Source organism: Ischnura elegans, chromosome 6 (assembly GCF_921293095.1).
Source record: "Ischnura elegans chromosome 6, ioIscEleg1.1, whole genome shotgun sequence".
Taxonomy (NCBI): Eukaryota; Metazoa; Arthropoda; class Insecta; order Odonata; family Coenagrionidae; genus Ischnura; species Ischnura elegans.
In genome coordinates, this window is record NC_060251.1 from 19,706,178 (window position 1) to 19,731,871 (window position 25,694).

A 25,694-nucleotide genomic window follows, 5' to 3' on the forward strand; every position below is an offset into this window, starting at 1 on the left:
GCTGATGAAATGTATAGTTGCAGATTTTAAGGAGGAGACTCAGATCAAAATAAGTGAAATCAATGCGAATAATAATGCGTGACTATTAATTAAGGTATGGTAACTGAGTTCAGCATTCGGCTTGTTACCAAAACGTCTCGGGTTCATATCCAGGAGAAGACTTTGGATAGCGTCAATAAACTAACGATCTGTGTGTCTTGAAACAAGAAAACGAACTTACCTACAAGGAATATATGAAATTCACACGCCCTCGGTTTAGTTTGGGTTAAGCTCAACCTTTACCTATCCAAACCATCCCTGTGATCTATTCGCTCAGCGGCAACTCGCAGGATTCCTTAGTTATGTCGAAAATGATTCGAATGTTATAGTGTATACAAGTGTGTAGTCAGGATGGGGTTTTGGCGGTTAACAATCGTGTACCACAACGCTTAAAAATTAATTTACATTGATTGCATGCGTTGCATTCATTCAAAATTAATGTTCCTATATTTTTACGAGGACGTTCAATGTGAAGTACAGTGATCATAGCTGAGAAATCTTTCTATCAATCTTTACGGAACTATATCATTGGGTTAATTTCGTGTTTCATATTTATTTTCTATATTTCATAATAATTGGTTACTTCCTGAATGGAAGCCGTCATCATAAAAGGTAAATTTTAACTCAATAAGTGACTTTCTTTTAGCAATGAAGGCTGCTGAAATAAAGCAGTTTTTGATTTCAGCCCACTTTACGCCGTAGGGTTGTGCAATCGGCTCGTGCGGCGGGAGGAGTTTCTGGATGGGTTTAGAGGGATGGTAAAGGGGTGGGGTTTGAATTTCCTTCCCCTCCTCGCCCCCGGCACCCTTCCTCCCCTTACCCCCACGTCGCTTCCCTTTTCCCCCCCGCAGAACACGCACGACTCCCACGCCGCGAACAAGAGAGCATCGCCATGGAGAGAGAGAGAACGAGTCGGCATCCCAATTAAGAGCCCCAGGCGCGGAGAGAGAAACCGCAAAAGAAAAGGAACCGTTCGGAAAGGCAGTGAGTTGGTGAATGGGCGCACGCCTGCCTCGGAACGGAGCCGAACGTGTTCCGATTGTTTTCATTTCCTCTTCTACCCCATCTCCTCTGCATTATTTCCGTTATCGTTCGCTTCAAAAGCCCTTCTCGACCTTTCGGCCAAGCGTCACTCGCAGTCCTTGCAATCGCTTAGGGAAAGCTGGATCAATTGAAAAGGTTCGCAATCCTTCGCCTCGTACTCTCCAGCGGAAGCCTTGCGCTTATTGCAGTTGGCGGGAATGAAGAAATAAAAATTAAGTTCAGTACTTTTCACTACGTGCAATGAATGAAATCTCGAAAGATCCAACGAAGGTTTAGCTAAATTTATTATTTTTCAATAAAACAAAAAATAGTAGCATTGGAGTAGTTCTGGAAAAAATACAACTCTGATGTGTTTAATGCAACATTGTTTGTCTCTAAATTTTATAAATATTACTTTAATGTCAATTTAAGAAGAAATTAGGTTTTCATTCGCGTTTTATAATACGTAAATAGCTGTGGTAAATATGGCTTGTTATTATATCATGGTGGAAGTTCCATATTTAAGGACTAAAAATAATTAGTCTTGAATTAACCTTTTTAGTTTCGCAGCACCTTGTATCCAAACAATGTTAAACGATGCAAGTTGCATAACTTATTTGCATATTACTTCATTCTATAGAGTAAAAATAGCGTTGTACTTAAAGGGAACGGTCGCTTCTTAGCGCGTATGACGCGTTTTTTTTTACCATTTTTAATAAGCCTTTCATTAGAATTTTCGGTGTTTCTTATTATTTCTCTAGCCTTCACGGAAGAATCATTTCTTGGGATTTCAGAACGAAATATCTTCATGAATGGCATTTAGGCTACGTGAAATCGGAAATTTAAAAGAAAGCTAACAAACGCTAGAAGAAATTAGAGCAGCTAAAAATTGGTTTCCACCGCATTTACCTTTGATTATGGCTCAAAGAAACGCTTTCTTGGGCCGATGCTGTGACGCTAGGAAAGGCGGTGATTTTCCTTAAATTAAGCTGTTGTTGGGAAAGCGAATAAGAAAACGTTTGAGCCAGCCAGTAATGGCGCAGGTAAGCATCGTATTCCCGCCGGCAATGCAGCTCTTCGTTTCCGGTTCGTAGCGTGCAGTTCACCGAAATCCTCGCCTGCAGTAGATTTGCCTGCCTGGTTTCGGTTTCCTTTCAAAGTTTTCTCGATAAATCTACGTTTCGTGAGTGGCTTTTGCCGTTGTTAGTAGATTAGTGGTAAATAAAAGAAATAATCTAAATTTTACACATGGTATATGTTTACAACGCTCGACTCTGCCTCAATTATGAGGTAATCTTCGAATATACAGGCATAATAGAAACGGGAGTGATACTTATCTATTATAACGGTAACTATTACAATCCACTATGGTCAAAGAAAAAACTTGCGCAATCCGAATTTCAATGCTGGAGCATCATAATCAGGTACTTCATTTCAAATTATTTGAAGACTTCAAGGCTTTTGACACATAGCACCTGATGATGATGTTCCAGCATTGAATTTCCGATCGTGCAAGAATATTTTTTAACCATAATGCATTGTAAAAGTTACTGTTGATATAAATTGAATTCCTCAAAGTGAGCACCATTACCAATTCACTGAGTGGTACCGTTTGACAGAGGAAAGTAGACACTAAAACTTGCAAATAATTCTGTATTAATGAATAATTTTTCCGATAGCAATTAATTCATCGCGTGCAGCACAATCGATGAACCCTTGTTTGTATCTATTCAAACCAATCTGTCTCCTTTGATTGTCATAAGTGTACGCTTCTGAGTAAGTATTCTAATATAGCAGTAGATGACCAAGCATAAAATGGATCGAAATTACTAAATCACATTTAGATTTTATGTAAGTTTACTCTCAAGTTTTCAAGAAATATATAATGAAATATGATCCATCACTGCATTTAATGTGCATTTTGAAAATGAATTGGTCGTAATTTATTAATTACCCCTGGATCATTACAGAGATTTCATAAGCTCTAAACATCTCTGGCAGAATTTTATTCCGAATGCAATATCACTTAAAATATTTCAGAAGTTAGGACCTTTTTGCTAGAAAAATACTACATCAATTATACTACACCGAAACCACACCACCACTGTCCTAAAACCCATCTGGACCAAGATCACCGCGTGGCCCCCTAGAATTTCATCACGCGTAGCACGAGTTGAATCTTCATCAAAATCCGGAGTTGCCTAAAACTGCGCTGGTGTAGAGGAATGGGTAGATTTGCTTCCAAAATAGCTTCCTTTTTACGTTTCTAACCATTTTCAAGGACTGAGATATTGAATATAAAAGTAACTAATTCAAACCGATATGTATAGAATAAATGCACCTCAGAAGGGGGAGGACGGGAAGGAAAAAAGGAAGGAGGCGCCGCCGCGATAGGAGCCCTGGGAGTGGATAGGGAAGGAAGGGAGGGGACGAGGAATCCCGCACCGTAACAAAGGCGGGCGGGTCCTACCATCAGCGAAACCAGGCATCAGCCATTGCTATTCTAACAATTTTGGAGGATTATCCTATGAGGAAGAATAATCCAACGGTCAAATCGTTAGATAAGCATGATATGCAGAAACCCGGGTCGTCCTTTTTAAAATAAAGTGTGGAATAGGACAAAGTATTTTTTTATTTTATGATGAAGCAGTTCTACAAAGTAACGCGGGAGACCGTGTCTTATATCTTCCAGGACTAGTGGCTTCCAGGCTTGCCAGTGCACCTATGCATACTGTAGGCTTTCTTTCTTACTTCCAGAAGCGGTGAGAAACGTGGGATGGAGGCTCACCTTGTCTCCGGCGATGTCGTCGTCGTCGGCGCATGGCTGGTGGTATGCGCTGTGGGATGGGGAGGCGGAGGGCGAGGCGGAGGCCGATGACGAGGCCGAGCCGAACAGACGCCGCGGGAGGGTCAGCAGGCTCTCGCGCCAACCTAAATAAAAAAAAGAAGGGCGAATTTAATAGAACATAACTGCACAGAACTTGTCCACAATCACACTTCTCACTCTCACCCATTAATTCTATCCATGGTTTGAATTAGATAGGTTAGGCTCAACAAATTTAGGCTTCAATTGGTGGAAGTTAGACATATTTAAATAAATAAAAGATCGTAGCACTTTTCTACGGAATTTGCAATGCGTGCAACGCGTTTCGGCTCACTGAGCCATCATCTGGTACAAGACCAATCGTCTTGTACCAGATGATGGCTCAGTGAGCCGAAACGTGTTGTACGCATTAAAAATACTTGTGGAAAAGTGCTACGATCTTTTATTTATTTAAATAGATAGGTTAGGGATGAGCTCATCTCGATCTATGGTAGGTATAGGTATGTGAAACTTGTTATATATCTAACCCTGCCGCGTGAACGGCGGTGAAATATACAAGAATTCCCATGAAAAAAAAAATCCCCTGGACCGGGAATCGAACCACGGACCTTTGGCTTTCCGTGCCACTGCGCAGATCATTACTCTATCCAGGTTCTCTAATTCCCATGACAAGTATACCGAGGCTCATGATACTAGGTGTAAGGCCCTCGCGGTCCATCAAGGATGGCAACGCGAGGGAGAAAGGACTTCCAAGAAGCCACAACCGGTTGAGAGCCTCGAACCTGCGCTAAAGCCACGCGAAGCGGTATGTGTAATATTTCTAACCCTGCCGCGTGAACAGCGGTGAAATATACAAGATACCATGAGCCTCGGTATAATTGCCATGGGAATTAAAGAACCTGGATAGCGTAATTGTCTGCGCAGTGGCACGGAAAGCCAAAGATCCGTGGTTCGAATCCCGGTCCAGGGGAATTTTTTCTTATGGAAATTCTTGTATATTTCACCACCGTTCCTAATCCTGGATTTCTCCTTGCACCGACTAAGCGGCAAATATTAGTTATCTCCTAGATGTCATATTTCGTGATGAAAGCGTGCAATATACAAGAATAATTTAGAATATAAAAGAAGAATTTGCCACTCCATAAAGATATTTCTGTGAAGGGCAAATAATTCCCAGTTACCTAATATATTCATGAAACCACTGTTATTTTTTTGCCGTACTGCATTCTGGGATTAAGAATTTATCAGGTTTAAATCCACGTACACAAAGCGATATATATTTCTTGTATTCAATGCGGATATACAGTCCATCGCCGTGCACGTCACTCGACGTGTCACCGGGCGAGAACACTTAATTGATTGTGACGTGTGCTCCAAGCTAGCGTTTCATGGCAGGGAATATGAGCACCCTTTGTCGTGTCCCCCAATGCGCCTTGCCTGTGACCCTGACAGCTGACCCGATTTCACCCGGCACGCGGCGCTAAGAACACGACACGCTCCCGAGGAGGGGTTGCCTCACTTAGGACTTTCAGCCCCAACCGACTAAAAGAGATTTCTCAGGAGAGAGTGTCGTTTTTATTATTAACCGTGCGAGATTAGTGGAATAACTCCGATGCTGAATGCTGCTATGTATAGTAAAACAAAAAATTTGGACTAATATAAGGAGAAAAACAATGAATTTCTATCGTTTGCTACGTTATTAAAAAGAGAATGAGGAAAAAATTATTTGGGAAACTAGGAAGTATAGATGAAATGCGCGCAATGACGTCTGAGAAGCAGAAAGTGTTGAATTGTTTAGAATGGAAGTAGAAGAAGTGGATTGGGCAACAGGAGCGTAAATATTCTGGAAACTCCTCTCTGACCGTTGGGAAAAATTAGATTCAATTTTGGAATCAAATAAACATAAATTTAAAGGCCGAGAATGTTTGCTGCTTTAGTAGTTAATTTGAAAAAAAAATCTCTGCAGTTGCTGAAGCCAGGCAGGTTTCCTCAACTACAAAGTGCTCTTTCTTAGCAATTGAACGGCACATTAATTCCCAGCAAATACGATTAAATGCAAATATATGAATTTTTTACGGTTCATAGTACTGAAAACGGAATGGAGAAAAAGAGTAAATTCGTGGCCGACTACAGTAGCTTCTCTATGATGCATTATAGTTCATTGTGGTCACCGTAGCATTATGTAAACTTGAATAAATATTTTAAAACGAAAAAATGTGAAAATAGGCACAAAATTGGAAAATCTAGTAGAAAAGAGGAAAATATTGATCATATAATGCCCACAGGTCAAATGCGAAAGCTGAAGTTAACGTTTACCTTAGATTTGCCTCTCCTGACTTTGAGAGAGTTCCATTGAAGTCAAATAAAATACTGAATCGTTTTTCAAAGCTGCCTTGCCTCGCTTGAGTTAAGTTCTCAAACATTAGAAATAATAAAATTGCTGAATTAGAAGACTTGCGTTTGGCCATAAACCTCATTCCAGTAGAAATTCGGAGGAGCTTTAATGAGTTAATAAGCGAGCACCTGACTTTTTTGACCAGCCAGTTTCTTTAATATTTTAGAAGAAATTATTATTTACTTTTATCATGACTAAGTAGAACCATAAAAGGGAGAGCGATGAGGTAGAGTACTTTGTCATGGGGATATTTAATGTCTATCAAATCGTCTTTAGTGATCATCAATTGCTGTTCTTTTGAGAGTGGGCTTTGTCTGATGATTTTCGTGGTTGTGTTACATGCAGAAAACCGTATCGCACAGCCGTGGCTTAGTACACGTACAAAATTGATTTACCTAAAATCCTGAAGGCATTGCTGAGTTTTTCTCGGTGTACTGAGCGTCCGCACTGATTAAATTTAGTGTCTCTATGCCAAACATCCCCCATCGTGAGGTTTCTGTTAGCCAGTCGAAGGGAGTTTTTCATTTTTGGAATTTTCTAATATCTTATGCTTGGGAGCTAAGGTCAAACCAGCCAGTGTTTGAATTTTCAGAGTAGCTTTACCTGGCTTGAGTCAAGTTCTCAAACAATAGAAGAAAGAAAATGGCTGAATTAGAAGACTTCGGTTTGATATTTCTCGCATGACACTGGAAATCTCACCAAGTCAAGGAAAAATTAATCCATGGTAATCATTAAGTTTGTGTTCCGTATACAATCTGTAAAAAATATACTACACAAGATTAATGCTTCGGAACTTACGTCAAGCCAGTCAAATGCAATGTAAAAACTTATGCATTATTACATTGATTGACAACGGATGTCTATACAAGTCAAGAAAAATTAATCCCTGGTAATCATTAAGTTTGTGTCCCGTGTTCAAACTGTGAAAAAAATATGATAAAGCTTTATCTCTTCGTCAGCGGGTTGTACAATTGTGAATGTGCTTCATCTTTTGGTTGTTATAAATACATTTCCTTGTTTATAAAATCCGCGGCGAAGTCCAAGCCGTCGAAGAGAGGCTAGGGTTGTCCGCCGTGGCTTCATTCCCCTCTTTCAATAGCATCCCCCGTCTGCTACGTTTCCACCCTTCTGCCTTCCCTTCATTTTCTCTTCTCAAATAAACTCTCCCTCGGATGCGCGACGGGTAATGCAATGGACCGCGCCCCATTACTCTAATTAATTGGCCTTATCTCTCTCTCTTTTTTCCCTCCTCCGCTTTCTCTGCAAACCAACCCCTTCCATTCATACCAACACGTGCCTACGAAATGCATCCGACCAGAGAGTTTACTCGCTCGGTGGTCGGAAGCAGCCATTCGGCGAAGCACACGATGTTTAAACAGAGGAGTGCTCGTTTTAAAATTGGTCGTAACTAAATTGGAAACGAAACGCACCGGTGAATTTGTCTCCAATTTTCCACCGGGTGTAACGATAGTTCATTTTTAATATTTCCGTGAGAATGGATTGGTGGCTCACTGGATATTTTCCATGTTCAATCGTTTATCTCAGTTGCCAGCTTCATGGACGATAACGATATATAACATGGACCGTAACGATAGTTCATTTTTACTATTTCCGTGAGAATGGATTGGTGGATCACTAGATATTTTCCATGTTCAATCGTTTCTCTCAGTCGTTATCCCAGATTCATGGAGTTAGTGTTTCCAGTTCAAACACGGGGACTGTAAGTTAATTCAAGCTTTTATTTACTTTTTTGAAAACAATTTGATACTAACCTGGAAGTGTCTCAGAAATATAAGATAATAATGTTTCGGGTGAGAGAAGAAGGAAATATAAAACACAGGGAGCTTGAAACTTAAATTTTTGAGGCTCAAAGTGTATTATTTAAGGTCTGAAGGCAAGCTGGATTGTGAGATACATGAAAATGAAATGCGATATTTTGCCGAACCATTTTTTAGAACAAATCACAACAAAATGTAATTATAATTGAACATTAATTAAGGAATGTCGTTAGTATTGAATGTGAAAACAAGAATTACAGGCAGGCTTTTTGAAAAAAGAAAAATGAGGAAAAATTTAGTAAATAACTGCAGAACGGCGCTAACTTCTAATCACATCTTATGACAGTCTCGACCCAACGCAATGACACTGTTCTTCTCCCATCTCGGTCCCGCACAGTAGCTCTGCGCATTCTTCTCTTTTGAAGCTCAATTCTGGTTTTCATTTTTTCCAGCTTCGGGAGCCAAATCCCCTTTTATCAATGCATCGGATTCCACTTCAAGCTATGTTTTATAATATCGTGGCATTTTTTTATAAATTGCGCTGGATTTATACATGGATAAATGACTGCAAAATATTCATTCATCTAAAAATTGCATTTTTTTTAAATAATGCCGTTTCCTGTATGTAAGAATGCGTGCCACAATTAAGCTGATTTATTGGGTCCATTATTTGACGAGGCAGGAGGGCTCTTTTACGTTTTAAATTTATATTCATGCACCGAAAATTTGTATTTTTGTGCCTAAAACTGTAGCCTATTATCAGCCAAGTGAAATAAGAAACTGGAGATATTAGAGTTAGAATGGCAACAGACCGAAAATTTACTCACCCTATTACGGACGTGGGTATTTATAAGCGTACGTTGAGGATTTTCGTGAGCGGTGAAGTATGGATACTGATGTGATAAGGCTACCCATCTATATTCACTCTATCGGCTACCTACTGCTATAATAAATTGTAGAAATCAAGTGATATCTTTACGTTTTCTTGCTGGCTATCCACCAACTTGGTCATCGGAAAGAGAAAAAGTTGCATCGAAGCTGGAAAGAGAGTTATTATTTAGTTATTACGCTCTGAGCTCTGAAACAAATGCCAATGTATTAATTTTTCTTCGTGTTACTGAATAATATCTAGATATATTCACGGTAATGCTATATTTTTTTACCTTTTTTTAATTCATCACCAGATTTTCGATAACCAATAGTGATGAAATAATAATAATAATTTATTTACTCCTACATTTTGTTTTTACATCTGAATACAAAAATAACAAGAGAAGGATCTTTAGGTGGTCACCAAGGTCATAGGACCAGAATTGAGCCACCATCAAGTAACAAAATGTATGCCAATAAAAGAATAATAAGGCAGTAAATGATACAAGAGTGTTTTTAATAAACAAATACGGGTTAGTGGAATAAACACTACAGAATTCCAATCAAACTACATGAAATCACTAGAATAAAAACTTCTGCCAATATACTTTGAAAGGAGATCATCAATCTCAACTACTCTCACACACAGAGCGTCAAAGATGATATACCTTTCCAGAGCATCTAGGCTGTGGCGGAGGGCCGGAACGGTCTGTTTCGATGACCAGTCATCTTTTTTTTGTACCTTTCCTAAGTGGTGAGTGTTCTCGGATGGCGTTGAGTGAGAATGATGGACACGAATGACTGAAAAGCATTGCTCCATGCCATCCCTTTCTCTCTTTGGCTGAAATAGAAGCGAGGTGCTGTCTACGGGAGGGCAATTACGACACGACAGATTGATAAGGCTGCATGTAAAACCACCTGAATAATAGAGGCAGGGCGATTTTTTCCCCTCAAAGGCTTCAGGGCAAACCATTTCTCACGGCACCCTATGTATGTTGTGTATTCAGACATGTGCCTGGGCACAGATGGAAAAATCCTCGCTAGTGAGACTCCCCCCTCTCCATCCCCGCATAAGCCTCCGTCTCTCACGCGAAAGTCGTTTTTTTTAACGTTGCGTTGAAATGTGTCGTGTTAAAGCAGCAAGATGATAACAACTGTGATGCGAGAAAAGCATAAGGGAAGAAAAATTAAGACAGGAGATTAATGAAAACACGAACACGAATTTTTTCTATTTATCGGAATAAGTCATCTAGGGCATCAAATAATTAATAATAAATTCTCATTAATCATACGAATCCGCGTCAAATATTGCCCTGCTATCTCTGGATAGGTATTTTACCTTTAAGAAAGGTGTCCAATTCAGTATTTCAGTTTTATCCTGGTGAAACGGAAAACTTACACCTGGAGTATATACAAACAAACAACATAAAAAGTAGCGCAAAAAATCAATGCCCACAATTGAGAGAAAAATAAAGTGTGATGCATAACTCTAAAACATAACAAAATTTGAGTATCAGATTTTTATTTTTGATAAATTATTTTTATTTACTTTCTGTGTAAAAATGTGATTAAAGATGCCTGTACGACACGACGGTTGGCTGATCAGAATAAAAAGGAGCATCACTTTAGGTATTTTAATAATAAGTTTAAAATTGTGAACTAGAAGAGTTGTAATCACGTGATACACATATTCATTTTACATTTTATTAAATGAAAGGTATATTTGGGCATAATACTTGACCCCTCATATATGAAATTTATTTTTGTGAAAAACTAATATCTCCATAAACTCCTATGAAGACCTAATTAAAAGGTGCTATGAGTCATGAAGGTGCTAAGGGTTCCACATTTCAGCAATGGCCTTGTGTTCAACTTCATCAAAGATCTGAGGTCACGTATTGTAATGAACCTTTTAATGAGAATTTCCCTCTATTATATGCTGCCCGGAGATGTGGAATGACTACTTATTTAGCTTATATCATTAAAAAATCAAATAACTGTATGGATGAACTTTACTAGAATTTTAAATAACAATTCTTAGTTGCATAAAACAGAACCATATTATGTGCATGGCAAAAAAAAACTTTGCAATGTGAATGCTGTGCTAATTTCAGTTTTTGAGATTCAGGACTACTCATGAGTTTACCCTACGATTTGAAGAGGACTTGTGATTTCGGCAGGTGTGTTTTTTCTGAGACTCATTTAATTCCCTGTTTATATTGATTGTTAGAAAGAGAGAGGACCAGGGGCTGTCAGGGATGATTGTGGGCCCTCGGCTGGAGCTCATGATGGGTTCTCATGACTGGGGAGGACTCCCTTACCCAGGGGGTCCTCTCAGAAAATGTTTACGAAATCGCATGCCCGTAAATGGATTTTGACGCTATTCTGGCACTTAAAAGACAGATAAAAAAAGTTAATAAAAAATGGCAATTTCCTAAGAAAAAATATGATGAAAAGTGAGAACTTCAAAGCTTATAAAATTTGATATAATAATAATAATGTATTATGGCTCTATTATCTATTATTTAGTGGGTTTTTTTACTTGAAGCCGCACTGAAATCTAAAAATAAACTCATTTAAACGCCTAAGAAAACTAAAAAAATAACCTTTTCGAATAACCCTTTCAAATGAGCATCAAATTCTCTTTTATCTTCACCTATCTCATTGATGTAATTTTTTGGACACCGTGCATTACTATCAGTGTTTTTCTTTAAATGACTTCTTTACCGAAAATGAGCGCCAAATAAGGTTGTGCAAGGGAAACGTGATACCGTGATTATCTAATACAGCGTATCTCTTTAACGTTTATTCTCGGAATTGATAACGTTTATTTCCTCAGTAATAAATTCACGCCATTTGTCACGAAAGGTCAAGGGAAGACATTTTTTTTCGGGTAGCACATAATAATAACTATGCTCAATGTCCCTCACATGCTAGTCGTTCGAAGTTATAAAAAAACGCTAGTGTTTTATACAGGGTCATTATAAAAGAACGGTGCTCTCTTGAACATAGTTCAAATAAAAACAGATTTGCTTACAGTTTATGTTTTTTATTTATCGAATTAGACACCTCAAAAACTTTTCTTACATAATTAACATTTTCAATTATTTCCACGCTCTTAGTCTCTTGACAAACTTCAAAACGCTACTCAACTTTTTTTCATATGTTATTTGAAATTACTTCGTTAATATTTGCCATTGTTTCATCAATCCTATTCATTGAGTGGTTTAGGTCGCGAATGCCTCGTCTATAATGAAAGATTTTGATCCATCCACACCAGAAAAATCACTACGTGTTAGATTTGGTTTCTTACAAAAGGAATTACCATAATCGCACCATTATTTTATGATAACCCTGTATTTGCTAAGGTATAAAGACCTTCTGTCTGTCTCCATATTCTTTCTCCGCTGCGGTTTCTGAGCTTGCGAACAAACCTCCTCACTTTCTCTGCCTGAATCACTCGATCCATCTACACTGTAGCCCCACCCTCGCCCTGCCGTGTCGCGGAGATTAGGCGATGGATGGGGAGAGAGAAGGTGTGAGAATTAGATCTCACCCTTGTTCTCCATCACTCACCTTCATCTCTTTCCCTTCGCTATCGATCTCCTCGCTCCCTCCTGCTGCACTGCCTGTAAGCCTTTTTTTTTTGCCACCGTTGGAAAAGAATGGTGTCTAAAATGACATTTTTGCGCTGTGAAAATATTAGTATTATATTTCCTTTCTTAAATTTGTGAAATTTAATCCCTAGCATATCCATAATCTTAAATTTATTAAATTATACATATCTATAATTTAATCAAATAATAAATGTTATTTATTCATAATTATGAACTAGATTATAATATATGATATAATAATTTAATAAAAAACAATAACTTTACTGATAACGATGAGCCGACCAACTCAAATCCGATTAAAAATTTTGGTGGCCACTGAAGTTTTCTAGTTAACCATAAATAATATTTTGGTGATTTTACGTTAGCGAAAGCACGGCACAGCAGTGAAATTTTCTTAAAGGCAAAGGCACTTTCGTTGGAGGCGCTTCAAAGTATAACTCACGAAAGTAATGTTGCAGAGAAAATAAAATGAAGATGAAGGATCTAGCGCTCGCAGGGTGGAACCGCAGTTGCTTCAGTTTGCCGGTGAGAATAAGCTCAAGGGATTTGAGATGTGAAGGGATTGAGTAGAACAGAGGTGGGGTGAAGGAAGCTACGATGAAGGAAGTGTTGGGATTAGTAGGTGAGCTGAGTTAATAATTTAGATGAGAGATGCGGAGGAAGATGAGGATGTTGATTAAATGTGCTAGAAGCAGAGAAGACACTGATGCTGTCTGTAGAGGAGGATATTAGAGGACATCTGGATACGTGGATAAAAAACAGCATTCACGGATAGAATTAAAAGTGGAATAGTCGTACTAACGTGGAAATGAGGCGGATATTTCGTAATTAAATCGAGGTATGTGTAGATGAATAATGTTTGTGCCACATTCCAGTTAACTTTTTCAACCCGTGAATTTGGACTTATAACAATAATATCATGAAACTGCTCTCTGAGAATAAAATTAGGAGTGTGGCAGCCTTGTCGACATAGCGTTTTGTTAGTAATATAACAACCTGGGTTTCAAAAATCGGTCACAAGCCCTCAAACGCCCCCAAACTAAGGAAAATGGTCCCCCTGCTTTAAATGTGGAAATTTACATGGTTGCAATTTTTTTAAAATCTCAATTACCCCCAAAAACAGCACAATGAGGCCTTTACATTGGGAGTTTTAAACAATAAGCAACAGACGATCACACATACCCATGTCCTGGAAGAGGCAACCTATCCAGCCGACACTCGAACCCGCGACCTTCGGTATGGCAGGCGAGGACTTATTCCCGCCGCCATTCACGACGATAAAATTTAGTTATGGTTGGGTCTTACCCTAACCTATCTAAAGCAACGTCTAGATTGAAGCACTGATTGATTATATTGAATATTTTTAATTAAGTTTGCCGCTTCTACACCTTAGTTTTGACCAGGCAATGCTAACTTCCTCTTATTTACAGCCTTTATCTCTTACTTACAGCCTTCGTTTGTATGAAGCGTTCTTCCCTCTCTTATTGCACTCACATCCCCTCCGCAGACAAGTTGCGCAAGGGTTTTCCGGCGCCTCCTCGTCCTCAGAAGGGACTAACATAAGCCTCCGTATGACGTACCCTCGGTAAACAATACTCTACAGTGTCCTCCGCCCCTACCCCGTTTGTTTGTCTCCACAAAGAAAGAGCGTCGCTGGATTGTGTGTTTGGTGTGTCCACTGCTTGTTCGCATCGACCTTGTCTCCTTCCGAGTTTGTCCGTGACGAAAATGGGAAACTCCACCCACAGCTTAATTCAATGTGGCCGATGGCAAATGGTACGCCTGTGATGTTTAATGAATAACATCTGAATTTTGGTCCTTATAAAGTGTGCTGAGATAGAAAATATCTGTTGCCCTATTATTCATCATTGCTTTTCTCATGTTCTTTAAAATCATAAAAATTCAAACCAAAGCATTCCATCATTTTTTTTTAAATATTTTAATCATTAATGAAACTGACAGTTTGATTTGATCGCTTGTAAGACTTCGAGCACAGATTACGAGCCCGAAATTTTGAGTACTGAATAATTATTTCCCCGATGAAAGCCATTGACCAACCTGAGGCCGTATTAAAAAGATAATGAATTTATTTTATCCACCATATCGTAAAATGCTGTGGGGAAAATTTAGCAAATATGTATCAAGCTGCAACCTCAAGGTTTGGCTGAACTAAAGTATTGTATTAAAAACCGCAGCATTTTATGCTATTGTAGCCATTAAGCAATAAGTTGTTTCCGAAAGATCCACTGAACTATATATTATTCAAAACAATCAAAAAAATAGTAGCACATTTACGAACGCTTTTGATATTTTTCCTGCGGCATTATCTTGGATGCAACATGGCTGCCTAGGGAGATAAAATAACCCGCGTTTTGAGGCACTTCCCTGAAATGCGTCGAAGAGGAACTTAATGAGTGGGACATACTTTCACTTAAAAATTTTATTATTTAAAAGAGAAATCTTTATCTTTGTTTTTTTTCTTTGACGTAGACTTTTTTCCTAGTGGAGTCGATTTTATTGCGGGTGGTCAGCGCCCTTTAACAAAAGTTAACGTGAATCTGGGTCATCTAGAAATTGGGTAAGACTGACGGATTACGGATTAAGCCGTGAACCACCGTGACTCAGAATAGTGAGAAATAAATCGCGGGCGGTAATCACCTGACTGCGAAGTGACTTCAGTGCAAAAACGCACTCCGGCAAACGAAGAGCTACCATATTGCCCGGGATACAATATCGAATAAATTTATAGCCATTGTGAGGCCATGGTAGTGGCTTTTTTTATGCTCCCTTTTTTTATCAATATTGAGAATTTTGGGTTTTGGTTAAAATTTTTGTTTACTTTCAACTTCAACGTGTTCCTAATCCCTTCTCCTTTCTTTTATTTACCTCCCCAGTTATGAGAATGGCTGTCGCGAGTTTCCGAGTCCAATCCCTGACAAACATAAAGAACTACCGATCCCGAAAAGATAATCCAAAATCCCATCCGGAAACTTGCCTCTTTTTCCGTTCTGGTACCCATAAACTTCGTCTCCTCGTTCCGAACCCTGACCTCGCTATGCTGAGCATTGAAGCACCATCGTCACGACTTTGGCTGGTTCTTTATGCTTTGGAATATTTTTAATCAGCCGCTGAACGGCTTTAATACCAGGGCTAAATAATTGATAATGCTTTTAATATTGACCGCGTCCTAAATTTTATCTAGGCCGTGCATCTGTACCCTAAAATGCAAATTAATATCATTAATCCGATATTGTCCAGTAGTTAGGATACTTGGCTCTCATACGGGAAGCCCTGAATCGTTTCCCGGTACCGGAAATATCTTTTTTGTTGGCCCCGGTGAAGGCGGGATAGAGTCTACCAAACTGAGGGTCGCGGGTTCCAGTTCCGCGTGGGTAGATTACCCCTGACCAGGGCTTGGTTGTTTGTGGTCTACCATTGATATTATTCATAACCCCTTGATGTAAGGGCCAAAAAGCTGTTTTAAGGTTGATGAACATAAAAAAATACCGCTGTAGTCGTTTTTTTATCGAAATTGAATTATATCGTTTATGGCATATTAATATTTTAGTATGAGAGTAAGTATATAAAAAAAATTAAGAGTTTTTTTATGGTCTTAGCCGAAATAGAATTATATTCGAAAAAGGCTATTCGGGCTTCCAGCCGGGTGGTCTCCCTCCATTCTGCCGACGTTTATACATTTAGCCCTGAAGATGGAACCCGACTCGTGTTCCGAAACGTCGGCTGAATGGAGGGAGACCACCTGGTTGGAAGCCCGAATAGCTTTTTTCGAATACATTCGCCGGGAAAGCATCAGGTTTTAGAATTATATTGTTTGCAGTGCATTAATAACTAAGGATAATAAGAATTCAACGAGCGTGATGCGCCCGCTCCCAGCGCGCTTCCCCCGCTCTTTTCAATGCAGGTCCACAGAGGGATAGGCGCGTTTCTAATTTAAAAATGTAGAAAAAAAGGCAGGGTCTTATGTACAAATTTAATTGGAATGTTCATGTACAAATTGAGGTCAGAGGACCTCTTTAAAACACAACATTGGAAGTAATTACGCTATCCTCTGTTAAACGCACATGATGACTCATACTTACGTATCAACAGGAGACTTGAATGTGGAATCAGCCGCATTTTGATACAAGTTACTTAAAGATGGCGAGATATTGTTGCAAATGAACAAATGTATCAGTTTGTGCGCCGTTAAAGTCAGGAATATTTACCGGTTTATGTTTTCTTTTTTTTATTATTTAAAAACCAATTTTAGGAAACAATAGCAATGTTTAGGAAGTAAGGTATGCCGTCGCATGTTTTCTGATAAATTCTGTGCATTTTGGTACCTCATTCGTAGAGTTTGGTTGCGTATAAGTTGAGAAAAAGGTATCTATACAGTAGAAATAATATAGAAGATTGTTTGCAGTGCATTAATAACTAAGGATAATAAGAATTCAATCGAAGGTGCTGAATGAATGCCAGGGTCGATGCACCTGATCACCCGACACAGATATAAGTCGCTGACTCGCCGAAGAACGTGGGCGGAGCACGAATTGGGCGGGACTGCATCCTCGAAAGACGTTGGAAAACGGAGAGGTGTGCTGGCCGAGTCAGCGGAAACTCCGACACGATGGGACCCCCAAAGCGATTGACCTGCCCCCTACTTCCCGACTGCGGTAGACTCCCCTTACCTAGTCTCACGAGGGCGGGTGGAGAGAATTTCCAAGGGTGGTAGTTAAGGGGTCGTCACCCCAGGAATGGGGCGAACGTCAAAAGGAAAGAACTCTGTGGAGGGTGAGGGCAGTGGGAACGTTGAGTGGCGATGGGGGTGAGGGGTTAATGGGTAGGGGGCGTGGGGGAGTTGAAGAGAGGGGCGGGGGGGGGGGGGGGGCAGAGAACTATCCATACTCTTGATGAAGTTGGCTCATGAGTGCATCTGGCCAAGAGAACCAGCTACAGTGGCCAATTATTATGTCTTACCAATGCCATCCATGCCTTTAAGAAAACTTCAGATACTTAATTAGAAGAAAAAGAATAAAAATTAGGTGATTTGGAAATGGAATCGACTGTGCCCTACCCAATTTCGGAAATTGAATAACTACTCCAAATTCAAAGATTGTGAATGTTCTGCTAGCAAATTAAGAGTTGACTATCAGTCAACTCTTAAGTTGCTAGCAGAACGATCAAGTGCTTTCAGCTATTCCGTTCTCAAATAAGATTATTTGCTTCATCATGATTGAGTGGGTTGGAAGCCAAGGGGTGCAAGTGATTTTTTCTCAACAGAGTTAGGTAAAGTTAATTGTTAGAATAAATACACAAAAACCTGCTTGCCAAGGAAACGAGTGAGTCTCTGTCCTGTGCTGACATCGAGTGGAAAACGAAATGCACCACTAAGTATCTAATTGATCTCGTTTGTTTTCTATACCTAATTTCTGTACCTAACTCTGTATGGAAAAAAGAAATCACTTATACCCCTTGGCCTCCAACCCAGTCAATTATAAGTTAGCAATCCTAAGATTGGTTTGACGCAGCTCTCCGTTCCGCTCTCCAATCCGCTTGTCTTTTCACAGCAACGTATTTTAAATCCTTTACAGCTTGTCCTTTGTAACTTATTTGCGGCCATCCCTTGTCCTTCTTCCCTTCCACGGTTCTTTTACGCCCTTCTATGATTGTTTTCATCAGGCCATCATGCCATGCATGGTCAATTAAATTTCCCCGTACTCTCCTTAAGGTTTTTAGAAGACATCTCTTTTCTCCCTCTTTCCTTACTACTTCCTCGTTAATTACTAGGCAATCCATTTTTTCTTCATCATTCTTCGGTAGACCATATTTCGAATGATTTCAACCTCGAATTCTCTGCTGATGTCAACGCCCAAGCCTCGCTCCAAAAGATTATTTGTATTTTTAATACCACTAGCTGACCCAGCGAACTTCGTACCACCTAACAATTAATGAACTTACAGTTTAGTCACACCATTCATAAATCAAGAGCGGCTGTATCGTTTTTATCATGTTTAATTTATTACAACAAAATAAGGATACAAATTCAATAAAACTACGTAAATGAGTATCAAAATTGCTTTTCAGAAATACATTTCCTTTATTGAATCTACATAGGGTGGATCGGAGAACGTTGACGCGGATTTTTTTCAATGAATTTTCTTTCGTTTAAGCTTAAGAAATTTTGGGCATTATGGTTTTATAAAGCAGTTGATGAAATAAAAATTATACGGATTCAGTTGTTGGCCATTCGTGTTATTAACCGTAAAAAATATTTTTAGGTCCTAGGCTGTTGCGTAAACTTGGCCCGTTCACGGGGCAGGTTAACACAACGCCAGACCGATGCTTGACTGATGCTCAAAATCGTGTATGAAAAGCCCCTGTGAAGCAGCATTCGTATCAAATGACTTCACGCGCTCCAGTTATAGTATCTCTGTTTGGAAAAAATGCACTGCGTAAACAAGTTGCATGCGAAAACGCACCACGGTGTGCCCTACACATTCGGGTTTAATGTTTTGCGTGAAGCACCTTCTGATAACCAACAGTTTTTGTTTTGTTATCAGGCGCAAGATCCGGACGGCGCGGGCGGACCAGAGGTCTCCAATTTGCTGGGCCACGAGGGCCACATTCCAAGTTCCGAATCGCCCCGCGGGCCGGATAGCAAATTTGCCGATGACTGAAGTATTCGTTATCAACGACTACTGAAGTATCCGGGGGCGTATTTCTTATTTAGGAACAGTTGAAGGCGAATTAGACGTGCATTACAGCGCTGCAATGCTGCTAGCGGCGTCTCACAGAAAACGAGCGAGATTCGCGCGCTACTTGAAACGAGTGCGCGGACCGGATGACAGCCCTCCGCGGGCCGTATTATGGAGACCCCTGCCTTATACATTTATTTATTTTATGGGAGATTGTCTGCGAAGTAATAGCCATGTACGGGATGAGGGCTGCTGAGATCCATCCAAACTCGCTTGGTCGGAAATGTGAACATCCCACCCCACCTCTATTAGAAAGACTCGCACTCTATTTTAATTAAAAATATTGAAAAACTTTAGCTCTATTATTGAAGAGCTGCTGAGATCCTCCCTATGAGATGACACTAGAGAAACCCGAGCAAAACGAAAACTGGGGAAACCAACGAAAAACAGGTCTCGACCGAAAATTAACTGAATTAGAAATTGAATTGGCCGTGGCTCCCTCGATTTTGATGATTGGATTCTGTTTCTTTGCTTTTTTTATTTGAGTCACCAAAGATATTTTATAAACCCATATTAAATGAATCGCTCATCAATAAATTTATAATGGCATAGAGAATTCTTTACGTATTGCATCATTTATTTACTATCATTCTCAATACGGTGATTTATAGAAATACTCATTTTGTTTTTCAAATGTCTATTCCGTCAATGGTAACTGAGGTTTATTTATTTAATATTGCATTCAGGGGCCAATTCCCACATGTCTATTCGGTCGGTTTATGCTATACTGAGGCCAGTATTGGAAATATTGATACTCCCCCTGCTCACCTTGGACTTGAGTGGTTCGGAACGAATAAACTTATTTTTTTCCCTAAAATTACCACATTTTAGTTTTGTAAGAACCGTTGTGCACAAAAGCCAAAATAAACACTACGTATTTCAGCGAGAGTGATTTATCATGACACTTCCGACAAGCTGTGTAGAGTACTGGGATGGGAGAGTTTACTGGAAAGAAGGAAAAGGAGCAGGCAATGTGGGATGTTCAAAATAGTGAGTTAGGAAAAAGCATGGGATCAATTTGGATAAAAGAAAATAACATCAAACTTTGTAGGAAAATATTATCACCAGTTCAATAAGAAATGCCGATCATTAATGGTAAATCAGTTCTCCTTGAACAGGACTTTACGGAACTCGAATTACTTACCAGAAAACATTTTTTGACCCTTCCCAAAAAATTTATGTGTTTTTAAAAATCGGTTTAAGATGTAGGTTTCAATGTTTTCTTCTAATCTCGTGAATCATTTTACTCGCACGTTCATGTTACCACCCATTAAATGGCCAACTTGTAACAATTAAATCATGATAATAAAATTAAAATAAACTGCTTTATAGCACCGCTGCTTTGGAAAATGCGTAACTTCACCGTTTAAAAAACAGTGAATTATTTGGGAGGATGATTGGTATGGACGCACAGTATTAGGGTTTCAAAAGTGATATCAAGAGTAACGATGAAAATATCGTAAGTACACTTTTCACTGCATATCGATAGGTTTTTAAGGTTTGTATCACGGTGGAGAATTAGGGTATTCAAAGGTAAGTGCTTATAGAGTTTTCCTCTCGTACCGATTAAAAATCAGGTAGTCGAAACGTTTAATCAGCACGGAGCTCAACAGTCAGAAGGCCGGTCAGTATCTGAGGATCGTGTTGACTTGCGTCTGACTTGAAAAGTTTACACTGAGCTTTGGAGCTCCTTTAAGTGAGCCATCCAATAGATAGCCCTCTTAAGGTGTTGTCTCAGATAAGTCTTCGCTCCAAGGTGGGAGCTGGTCTTCTAAAGTGGCTGCGATGGTAGCGCTCATATGGGGGCCAGAGAATGAGGGCTCAGGGGAGCCCTTCGAGGATACAACCACCGGGGCCGGGAACCAAGTCCGTGACTTATACGCCCGATCACCCGGGGAGGGGCTGGAGAGGAAGGGAAAAGGAAATAGGCGCCGCCGCGATAGGAGCCCGTCGACGCCTCTGGGGTAGGATAGATTTGGAAGGGATGGGACGGGAAAAAACACCTTAACGCTATAGAAGCGAAGAGGGTCCAACTAAATAGCGAAACCAGGCAAAGCCATTACTATTTTATAATATAGTATTTCTTGGAGTTTAGGTCATTTATAAAATAAGTTTCAGCCAACGTTTCGATTTATTTTTTAAGTCATCTTCAGGGCTATGTAAGAAAAAGTGTGAACAATATAAAATACAGAGAATAAAACGATGCACAATATTTATACATAAAAAAGGTACAATCGGGTTTTTTTATATTACCTACTATTTTAGCGTTTTTGGAGGATTAGTTTGGAGGATGAGGAAGAAAAATCCATCGATCAAATCGCTAGATAAAGTGAGTCATCCAATAGATAGTCCTCTTAAGGTGTTGTCTCAGATAAGCCTTCGCTCTAAGGTGGGAGCTGCTCTTCAAAAGTGGCTGCGATGGTAGCGCTCGGGTGGGGGCCAGTAGACAAGGCAGTGACCCGTTGAGGAGGTCTAAAAATCGGATAGGGGCGGGTGAGGGTATTTGGACGAAGTGCCCGGCTGATACGCCCTTCTTTCAGCGTGTGGATCGAGGGGTCAATTCCCTAGGGTTGACCACTCCATTCTACTCGGCCATCAGTCTCTCCTCCCTCTCCCTGTGTCCCCTATCGTTCAGTGCCTCTCTTTTGTCCCTGCCCGCCCTCGTTCCCCTTGGGCATCCGCAGTGCCTTCTACGCACCACTTGCGGCGGAGGGGAAGTCATGTATGTGCGGCGTGCAATGCAAAACAGGATTTCGGTCGTGAGGGGAACGATAGTTGCCTAAAGGCATCCGGAATATTATTACTGGACAACATTTCCGAGAATGGCAGAGGGCTTAAAGAATTCCTTTTTTCTAATGTCAATTTATTTATTTATGTATTTCAACCCTGAAATCAGCACATTAAGGCCACTACATCGAGGGATTTCAACAACTGACTAAGAAACATTAAGAACAATACCCTAGATAAGAGGCACCTACCCAGGCGGGACTCCAACCCGCGACCTACGGTTTGGCAGTCTAAGACTTTGCCCTAACGCCACCGAGTCCGGCGGAGATGCATGTATTGCCTTATTGATAGAAAATAGAGCGTTAATTTACTTAGCGGACGTAACTAGGTACAAATCAGGGCTAAGTATGAATATCTTTTATAATCCTCGAGGTTCTGAATGGACCATAGAGAGAAATTGTTCCATGTACGCTAAAAGTGTTGAGGACATCTATAACTTGAGCCGAGGAGAGCTCTACACTCACCTATCATCCCTGAGCAGGAGTGTTCCTTAGTACTGGCATCATCCACGTCTCCCCCCTTTTAGTTTCAAATTCTAAACCACCATGTCCAACATTTCTTCGAAGGTTTTCACATCCAAATCACAGTCTCTTTCCTATTCCGCTCCCATACTGTATCTCGATTGCCTCAATTTTTTTCTGAACCAACTCCTCCAGCGGCAGTGATTCCACTGGATAGAAAGGTATGTTCCGCATCGAATCTCAATTTACGTACGTTTTAGCATTTATCTGCAGCGGTTTCATCATCTTCTAGGCATGGATGGCCGACTCTATCGCCAACACTGCTCTATTCCTGATGCCCATATTCTTGCATCCCTTTTTCACCAATACGCTGCCCAAATATGTAGCAAACTTTCGTGTGATCAAAGGCTCGAACTTCTAACCTGGTGGCGCATCGATTTTAAAGGAGTAAATTTCCTTTTCGTTGCCTTTTCGCTTTCGTTAAATACATAACTTCCTTTCTTTGCCTTCCTTTCCTATTCTATTTCCTACTTTCTACTCCGAGGTGAGTGTGGTGAAAAATGTAATGATCACGAAGAAAATCCTAGCGGGATGTAATTACATCCTGATTCATCATGTCAAATTACTTCATGCTGATCGATCGAGTTAGTAACGAGGAAGTCGTAGAAGACTAGGAGAGAAAAGGAGCCTCATGAAAACCTTGACAAGAAGACGGAACAACCTTATAGGCCACATCTTGAAACACGATGGCCTGATGAAGACAATCGTCGAGGGACAAGAGGAAGGCAAGAATGGAAAAGGAAGACCTCGAACAAAATACATGGAACAAGTAAAGACGGATGTGAAAGAGAAGAAATACGTAGGTGTGAAAAGATTAGCTGATAGGAGAACTGAGTGGAGAGCTGCGTCAAACCAATCCTAGGATTTTCGACCTGTGATGATAGTTCAATAGTCGTGTATATTTCCTGGAGCGAATCGAATCAGACGGGCGATTTCAATGAAATACAAAAAAATATCGGCACTTAAGAGCCGCTAGTCCATGACGAAATCGTTCGATGCAGCCGCACCGAAGGATGAGGGTACTGGACACGACACAACACGGATATGGGTCGCCAAGACTCAGAGAATGCTGGGTGAGAGCGGGGAGGGTGGGGGGGGGCGAAAACACGATCTGGAGATTTAGGGCTCATCACTCACTGAGCGGCTAAGGCGCAGGAGGCGTGGTTGGGGTTATCAAAAGGGATTCCTGGGCGACAGGACAACAAGTGAGAATCGTTACTCGAAAAGAAGAAGGCTAGATTCCAACAACAAAAGAACCCGGCCAATCCCTTGCCGTTTTCCCAGTGGAGATTGGCAATTTGTGACGGAAAGAGGGACAAATGAAGGTGAAAAAGCGCTCTACGCGGATTTCAAAAGTCTCTTTCCTCCTCACATTACGCGCACCTACCTCAAAAGCGCTTCGTGTGGAGTTTTTCCTGATTTCCCTAGCAACTTGAAGAAGGGCTAGAAAGAAAAGAAAAAATGCCTGGTCCGACGCCTTTCCCGTCGAGAAGTGACCTGCACTAAATTAAAACAAATGCGAATAATTGGTTTAGAACATTAAAATTCGCGATGCAATTGCATTTGCCGAAGAAAGTTTTTACGAGGAACATCATTAGGTCGTCACTCTTGCGTTCAGTGTGCGTTAATTTACACTTAAAATTTATTAGTATCGATAGTAGCACTACAAAATATATTAAATCCATTTTCATCATGCCTATCTTTTGTTCATTACATTTGACTATAGCCGGCGTGAAACATTTACTCATTGCTTAAAAATTGACTGAAGCGTTTCACATATTCCCTCCTCAAGTAAGAGGAAGGTCGAGGTTTTGAAATTCGGAATATGATCCAAATGGAATTCATACTGGGGTATATATATGACTTCAGCTAGTGACTGTTCCCTGAAAACTCGATTTCTAGGTGTCAGAGAGTAATCATCAGGCGGTCATGGGAAATGTATTTCATCAGTACATCGGTGGTTTTGCAAGTCCCCTTTCCTTGCACGATTTTTTTATTTATTTCGGCATTTCCCTCAAATTTCACCACCACGGTATCCACACAGCCAATCTCAACGCAAGCTGAAGCAAATCTGAAATTTAATTATTAAATTTCCATATCATTTGTTTACTTAGAAACAGTATTATATGCTTAATAACATAATAATGTATTTTAATTAAAATTCAGATTTTTCTAGTTTGCGTTACATTCTGCTTTATGGATGAGATGTAAATGATGTGTGTGTGTGGTGAGAGACAATAGCGAAACGAATAATAAAATGTTGTAAGGAGAGGAGTACTGCTGCTGGCAGATATTCTTTGTTCATCTCAGTCTTCTGAAGCTGGAAATCGGTATTTCTGGAACTACACGTATAAATGGAGTTATTGCCAAATACTAACTATGTCACTATTCTGTTCTAGGAAACGTACGAACGTCAGGTAGGGCTAGGAAAGTTAGGATAAGAGGATATAGAGAAGGCTATTACATTAAGAAAGGGAGTTGTTAAAGGTAAGTGGAAAATGTCCTACTTTTTATATCATATCTTTGCTTTCGAGCGTGCACATATACATCCTCCTCACTTCCTTTGCCACCAGCTTCTGCGACCCTCCTTCCTTACTAAAAATCCCCGCAACCCTGGGTGCACACCGGGTCCTCCTCCCCCTTTTCAAGCCAATCCCTCAGGAAAGACGCTCGGGATCTAAAGAAGGGGAAAGGTGCGTCTCTCTGCTGCACCCAATCACTCTTAAAGGGATGGCTTCCCTTTTATATGTAGGGCTGGTCCTAGTGCTGGGTGGTGCAGAATGAATGTCGCATGGCGATGATGACTACTGCTCTACTTAGGCTTCGGCAAAGTCCTTCTTAGGCTGATGGTGTATGGAATTCTCGTCCATGCGTCTTTCATTCTAGTATTGGAAGCTGTGGAGATCTAGGCTTGCCAATAATACCTTCTTGTTTCCTTGTGAGGAGATTAAGTGTAGTATTGCTGCTTGCCACATTTATAGACGACTTCGCCAGGACGTCGTCGATAAGATTGTTTAGGCTTCTTGCCTGGGGTATTGTAATTTCTCTTATGGGATCAATTTTCAACAATTCGTCCTCCCTTACC

General features: G+C 40.2%; 1 protein-coding gene across 1 annotated transcript in view; it reads right to left on the minus strand.

The window, feature by feature from the left end:
• Window positions 1–25,694, minus strand: part of LOC124160161 (vesicular acetylcholine transporter-like) — a 185,162-nt gene that overhangs the window by 89,277 nt on the left and 70,191 nt on the right. Inside the window, exon 2 of the mRNA XM_046535918.1 lies at window positions 3,851–3,993. The gene's annotated coding sequence lies outside the window, so the exon portion shown is untranslated. The remainder of the gene's footprint in view (window positions 1–3,850; window positions 3,994–25,694) is intronic.